A 7,500-nucleotide genomic window follows, 5' to 3' on the forward strand; every position below is an offset into this window, starting at 1 on the left:
GTGATTAGCAAACCTGGATCGATCAATCAGTTCGGGTAGATTTTGGGTGACAGGTGCGCTCATTCATCGCGGTCGCGCCATCGCTAACGTTACTTGCGGGGTCCCAGTAGAGGGCGGGATCTGTATATGATATATATATATATAATATATAATATATATATATATATATATATTTAATTTATGATTATAATATATATATATATACATATATAGTATATATAATCATATATATATATATCATATATATATAATATTAGGAGAGAGAGAGAGGGAGATTACGAGAGGGAAGAGAGTAAGAGTAGAGACAGACAGACAGACAGACAGACAGACACAAGGACCAGACGAGCCACAGAGAGAGCAGAGAGATCAGAGAGAGAGGCAGAGGCAGAGGCAGAGGTCAGAGTGATAAGAGAGACAGAGAGAGTATGAGATCAGAGAGAGAGAGAGAGTCTGTGTGAGGGGTTAAGAGAGAGAGAGCAGAAGTGAGAGAGAGAGAGAGAGAGTTGAGAGAGAGAGAGGAGAGAGAGTAGTCTGGAGAGGAGAGAGAGAGGGAGAGAGCGAGCGAGAGAGAACGAGAAAGACAGACAGACAGACAGAGACGGAGAAAGGGAAGAGAGAAAGACAGACACAGACAGGCACATGGAGGGGGAAAAGAGAAAGCAAACGAATGTAACAGGAATAAAAATTAAGAAGTACCTGCATGAACTTTTTAAAAAAGTAAATAAACGCAGTAATTATGCAACTTTCACCTCTTTGCAACATGATAATGTCCTTGATCAACATCACTAATTAGCGCAGCGTTCTTTGTGACTGCACATAAGCACACTCGCAAGCATATTAACAAGCATCTAAGTTTGCGTAAAAAGTAAATACATTGAGAAATAACCTATTTGTCTATTTGTCTCTGTCTGTCCGTCTGTCTGTCTGTCTGTCTCTTTTTGTCTGTCTGTCTTCTGTCTGTCTTCTCTCTCTCTCTCTCTCTCTCTCTCTCTCTCTCTCTTGCTCTCTCTCTCTCACTCTTTGCCTCTCTCTCTCTCTCTCTCAGGGATCTCTCTCCATCTCTCTCCGGACATTCCCGGCTCCACTGGCTCAGTCCAGAACGAGAAGGGCACGAGCGCTCCGCCAGCTCTCTCATCTCAATCGCATCCGATCTCTCGATCTCGCTATTTTGTGGGGTGCTCTAATATGTCTTTCGCGTCTGTCTTTCTCTCTTTCTCCATCCATCTCTCTCTCTCCTCTCCTCTCTTCTCTCTCTCTCTCTCGCTCTCATCAGGTCTTCGTCTCGTCCTCTCTCTCGCGGTCTCGCGCAATAGATCGTCTCCTCCACGTCGTTCTCTCATCTCTGTTTGTCTGTCTGTCTGCTGTCTGTGTGCTTTGTCTTTGTTTGTCTATGGGTCTGGTATCCTGTCTGATATGCTACTCTCTCTCTCTTTCTCATATCTAGCTTTTCTACTATCTACTGCTATCCTCACATGCTAAGAGTAAGAGAGTCCAACAGTGTTGGAGAGCCGATGCAGGTTTCCTCGAGTACGATCAACTAACGACATTACAATCTCCGGTCATACTCAGTGCAGCTAACGATCAAAGAAGTTAAGCTTTTCTTTTTCTCTCCGATCTTCTCACCTCTCTCCCCTCTCTCCTCTCTCTCATCTACATCTCTCTCTCTCTCATCTCTCTCTCTCTCTCCTCATCCTCTCTCTCCTCTCTCTCTCTCTCGCTCCTTTCTCCCGTCTCCTCCTCACCCTATCTTCCTCTCCTCCCTCAAACTCTCTCTCATCTCCTCTTCCTCCATCTCTCTCGACTCCTCTCTCTCCAGTCCCTCTCTCTACCTCAGTCTACGAGGTGCAAGACATCTCGCGTTCTCATAGCAGATGGTAGTCAGGGGCAGCTACTCTGCAAAGTTCGCATAGGAGAGCCTCGCCAGTAGCGGGCCTCAGCAGAGAGGGAAGAGAGTCTGCTCAAGTAGCTCTGCTCTCTCTCACCTCCTTCGATCGAAAGGAAGCACGTCAGCATCGTCAGAGTCAAGATCCATACTCACGGTGAGACATAGTCACATCAGAGGTGCTCTCTCAACGCAGAGACCGTGACGGGCTCAAGAGATAGCAGTGCTACAAGCAGGCAGGAGAGTCGAGGCTCGACTCTCAGATCGTCAGCGGTCGGCGGCTCCGAGTTGCATAGTGTAGCTCGAGAGCGGCCGGTTGCGAGTCGCAGGGAAGTGCCTGAGCAGGAGGAGGCATCAATCTCACGCAGACGAGGGGCTCCAGGCAACTCTCGCTCGAGATCTACGCTAGTCTGGGTCTCCTCTCCTGCTAGGGTCTCCTCGACTGAGATGAGCATCTGGAGATAGATCTAATGCCAGCTCACATACACAAAAATCATAAGAGAACAGAGTCACGTGTCCATGCTTCTCTAGGAGAGATTCTTTTTTTTTCTTGTCCTGCGGAGCTGCTCCTCTCTCGTCTTTTCACTGTGTCCTCTCGATCTGCGTAGCGCCAGTCTCTATACTCAGCCAACGCACGGTGGTACGGTAGAAAAAATAATCGCACTGCAAGGACGTCTTCTCAGATCTCAGTCCTCTCTCCCTTCGTCAGTCGTTCAGTCTCGAGAGTGAATCATGAGCACCAAATGATTTCTTTGTGAGGAGGTCTCTCAGCCCTCTCTCAGTTCTCGAATCGTCAAAGAGAGAGGGATAAAAGAAATTCTCTACTTACAATTTCTTCTCCTTTCTGAACGTCCATGCTTTCAGTCATCAAGGAAGAGGTCGGGGGACGCGGTGCACAGAGTCCGAAGACCGGGTTTTGGTCGCGAGTGTTACGAGGTCGGTAGAGAGAGCGTATACAGAAGAGGGGCAGTGCAGATGTGTGCTCTCTTGTCCTGTCTTAGGTTCCGGTCAGTATCTCGAGATGAGAGTACGTGAGACGGTAGTCAGATGGAAGGTAGAGCGTCATCAGAACCCAGGCCCGGTCATCTTTCGTTTATCGCAGTACTCTCTCATGCTCTGAGCATTCAGTCAGCGGTAAACTACACGTCTCCGACGTGCGTAGCCCAGTCTCTCTCTGAGGTCTTAGTCCCTAAGCACTTAAGTAGTAGTCAGCCCAACCTCCTTTACTCGTTTCAAACACCCTTCGAATCTGCTTAAGTAGTACGAGCAGTGACGAGTTTGTGTAACAGAAGAGCTACATGAGAGAGAGAATGAGGGCAGAGGGAGAGAGAGCAGAGTTAGAGTTCTGGAGGAGTGAAGGCGAAGAACGAGTAGTGGCGCTCCAGCCCGGAGAATCGCCTCCATAAAGTATGAGAGAAAAGTGCCAAGATCAGATGATAGGTTGAGTGCGCGCGGTAAGAGACAGAAAAAAGGATCCGTAGAGTAGAACCAGGCGCTACGAAAGACTGCAGAGGCGAATGATCAGAGGCAAGTTAAGTCATCTATTTACGTAGGCATTTCTTGAATGCAAAGAGTAAGAAAGAGTTTATTCATACGAAAGGAATGTTCAGAGAGAGAGTAACGCGAGTAAGAGAGAAGGAACGAATGTATCGCCTAGCAGATGAGTAGTAGCAGATGTGGCAATTGAAGATAATATGAGACCCAGGAGAAAAGAAAGATTTCCCCTTCCTTCTGTCTCTTATTTATTTTCCTCCTTTTCTCTCTCCTATTTATGTGCGTTTATCTTTTACGTTTGTCGTGTTTGTCTTTCCTCCTGCTCCCTCCTACATTGTGAATTAAGAATATCCAAAAGAAGCGGTAAGAGCAGATCATCAGTCAGACATTAAAACAAGAGGATCTTGTTTGACATCACGCGTGGCCTCAATGTAGTATGAAAAATGGTGCGTGGAGTCGTGAATTAGTCAGAAGTTTTATGCTCCTTCTTGTTGAGAAAGTGGGCAGCTGTCGGGTTTGTTTTTCGCGATATATAAACACGGGGATATACACAGACACGGGCAAGGAAGCATACACGCAGATTCAGACACATACAGAGGGTTAGAGAGAGATTTACAAACACGCTCACACACACACAAATTCAGACACACATACACTTTCCCCCCCATATATATATATAATATGAATACAATATATAATATATATATGATATATATATATATTATATATATATATATATATAATATATATATATATATCAATATAATATATATATATATATATTAAGTATATAAGAGAATAATGCTATGAATTATGATAAAATTACAATAATGATATATATATTATTTATCTATATGTATATATATAGGTATATATATGTAATATACTAATAAGATATAAGGTGGTGGTAGTGTGTGTGTGGTGTGTGTGTGTGTGGTGTGTGTGTGGTGTGTGATTGTGTGTGTGTGGTGTAGTGTGTGTGTTTGTGTGGTGTGTATTGAATGTGTGTGGTGTGACATGTGTGCGTTGCAATATATATGCTATATATATATGCGTATGCGTATATAGATATAGACGATAGATATCATATATATAGTATTAATAATAGATATAAATATAATAATAGTATTATATATATAATAGTATAAGAGAGTATAGTATGTAACAGTGATATTAGTGCATGTATATATATAATATAAGTTAAAAGCATTTATATATAATATATATAAGTATATATGTATAAGTATATAATCATAATATATAAATATAGTATATTATATGATATATAATAATATATATATATGCATGATATATAGGTCAAGCGACACACACTACACAACACATATATTACGAATAAAGCATGCAAATGTAAAACCTCAAGTAACATCTGGGTCCGAACGAAACAAACATACTACCATTTTACGACTGAAATGAGGGAAAAGGAAGAGCGTCAATGTCACGAAGGAAGTAGCACAAAAGAAGAGCTAGGACCAGGTAAGCGAGCGGGGGGGCGCGTGAACAATGAACTAAGGGGTAGATAACGGGGGGGGTGCAAGAGGAATCGATGTAATGTATCAATCATAATTATCGTTATGGGTTTCTTTCCACGAGATAAAAAGCGGTGAGGTTGAAAATAGGAATAAAGGAATAAAATGAATACGAAAGGTTAGAGATAAATCAGGGGGAAAAAAATATACAAGAAAAAAGAATTAAAAAAAATGGTAATAAAGGCTAAATATGTTATTACAAAGATTTATTAAAAAGTTAAGAGATATAAAGAACGGTTATACTATTAGATAAATTTCGAGTTACTAGACCGGATCTTCTGCTCTCTCTCTCTCTCTCGGTCTCTCTCTCTCTCTCTCTCTCTCTCACAGACTCTCTCTCTCTCTCTCACATACTCTCTCTCTCTTCATACATCTCTCTCTCTCTCTCTCTCTCTCTCTCTCTCACCCCTCCGTCTGCCTCTCTCTCTCTCTCTCCTTTCTTTTTTGTTGTTGTTTGTAAATTTGCATATTTTCTATTTCGCCCGAGATGGTCTTGTGTAACTACATCATATAAATCATGTACCTCCCGGAGAAACTGTCAGACGAGTAAGTGAGTGAAGGAGAGAAAGAGGAGAGAGAAAGAGAGAGAGAGAGAGTAGAGAGAGAGAGAGAGGAGAGAGAGAAGGAGAGAATAGAGAGAGAGGAGAGATGAGAGAGAGGGACAGATAAGACACAGAAGAGATGCAGAAGAGAGAGGAGAAAGTGAGGTGCAGAGGCAGAAGACAGAGATCTCTCAGAGAGAGAGAGAGAGAGAGAGAGAGAGAAGAAAAGAGAGAAATGGCAGGGGGAGAAATGCAGACAGATCTGCATAACTCACAGAGAACACATAAGGCAGCTCACAAAACGACAGACAGGATAGATAGATATATAGATGGATAGATTAAGACAGACAAGGACAGTGACTGTAGATAGAGATAGATAAGGCAAGATAATAGATAGATAGATAATATATACATATATATATATATAAGTATGACAGAGAGAGTACGAGAGACGAGAGAGAGACAGAGAGCACAAGAGAGAGACAAGGAAAAACAAAAAGAAGATAAAACAGAAAAGAGAACTAGAGTACAGACAAACAAACAAATAAACAAGACAGTCAGACAGACAGACAAACAGACAGTCAAGCAAACAGAGAGAAACGGAAACGGTGCATAAAACAACATCGACCTGATGCGGTCGAATCAAGACAAACAGTCCGCTAACGTGTCCATGAATCATTCACTGCGCAGTTAGCAAGGAGGAATAAAGTCTGCTGAATCTCTTTGACTGTCCTTGTGGGGTTCAATGGGTGAAACGAGTGCTGTGGGCGTATTGTGTGGTGCTTGTTAGAGTTTTAGTTAGTCTATTTAATCGTATTATTATTTATCTATTATTTATATATTATTATTATTTATCTATTGTTATTATTTGCAGTTCATGCGGTAACTTCTACATTTTGCAAAATAACAACAATAACAGCCCCATCACGTCATTACAACGACCGCTAGTCACAATAACAGATATCATTTCTGCTACTTTTACTATTACCACTACTACTACTACTACTACCACTACTACTACTACCACTACTACTACTACCACTACTGCTACTAATATTACTACTGTTACTGGTACTATTATTACTGCTATTACTATCACCACTACTACTGCTACTACTGCTGCTGCTACTAATACTGATACTACTACTGCTACTATTACTATCACTACTGATGCCACTACTACTCATACCAGTATTACTACTACTACTAAATAACAACGACGCTGACAACAGTACCACCATCACCATCACCATCACCGTCATCACCATCACCATCACCATCACCACCCATCACCATCACCACCCATCACCATCATCATCACCATTACCATCACCACTATCACCATCACCATCATCACCACCATCACCCATCACCATTACCATCACCACCACCACCATCATCACCACCACCACCATCACCCCCATCACCATCACCATCATCCCCCATCCCCACCATCACCACCACAATCACCATCACCAATGACTCCTACCACACAACAAACACTGTTTTGCCACTTACTTACGCCTGCCACTTCATCACGTCGCTACCTTGCCTCTTGTTTGCGTTCAGGTCGTGTCTATCGTAAAGAATCATGCGTAATGTATGAGCTATTAAGGTCTTTCACAAGGAGAATAGGAAGTCTGTGACCCATTATGTATGCCTCGATGCATGAGATTAATGACCTTGTCTAATTAAGGAACTTTGCGGTGGTGAGAGTTAATGAGGCGAGGATAATTAAGCTACATTGCAAGTGAAGCGTAAGTAATTATTGTTAGAGTGTTATTATTTGTTAAATTTTGTTGAAGATTTTAATGGGAGGCAAGCATGATTTTTTTTTTTCCTTTTTTTATCAGTATATTTCACTTCTTTCTCATTTCTCTTCGTTTATTTTCTTCCTTTTCTTCTTACTCTTTCTCTTCCATTTTCTTCTCCTTTTTCTCTTTCAATTTCTTCTCCTTTTTTTCTTTCACTTTCTTCTCCTTTTTCTCTTTCACTTTCTTCTTCTCTTTCTCTTTCTCCCTTCCTTCATGTTCTA

This window comes from Penaeus monodon, chromosome 9 (assembly GCF_015228065.2).
Source record: "Penaeus monodon isolate SGIC_2016 chromosome 9, NSTDA_Pmon_1, whole genome shotgun sequence".
Lineage (NCBI taxonomy): Eukaryota > Metazoa > Arthropoda > Malacostraca > Decapoda > Penaeidae > Penaeus > Penaeus monodon.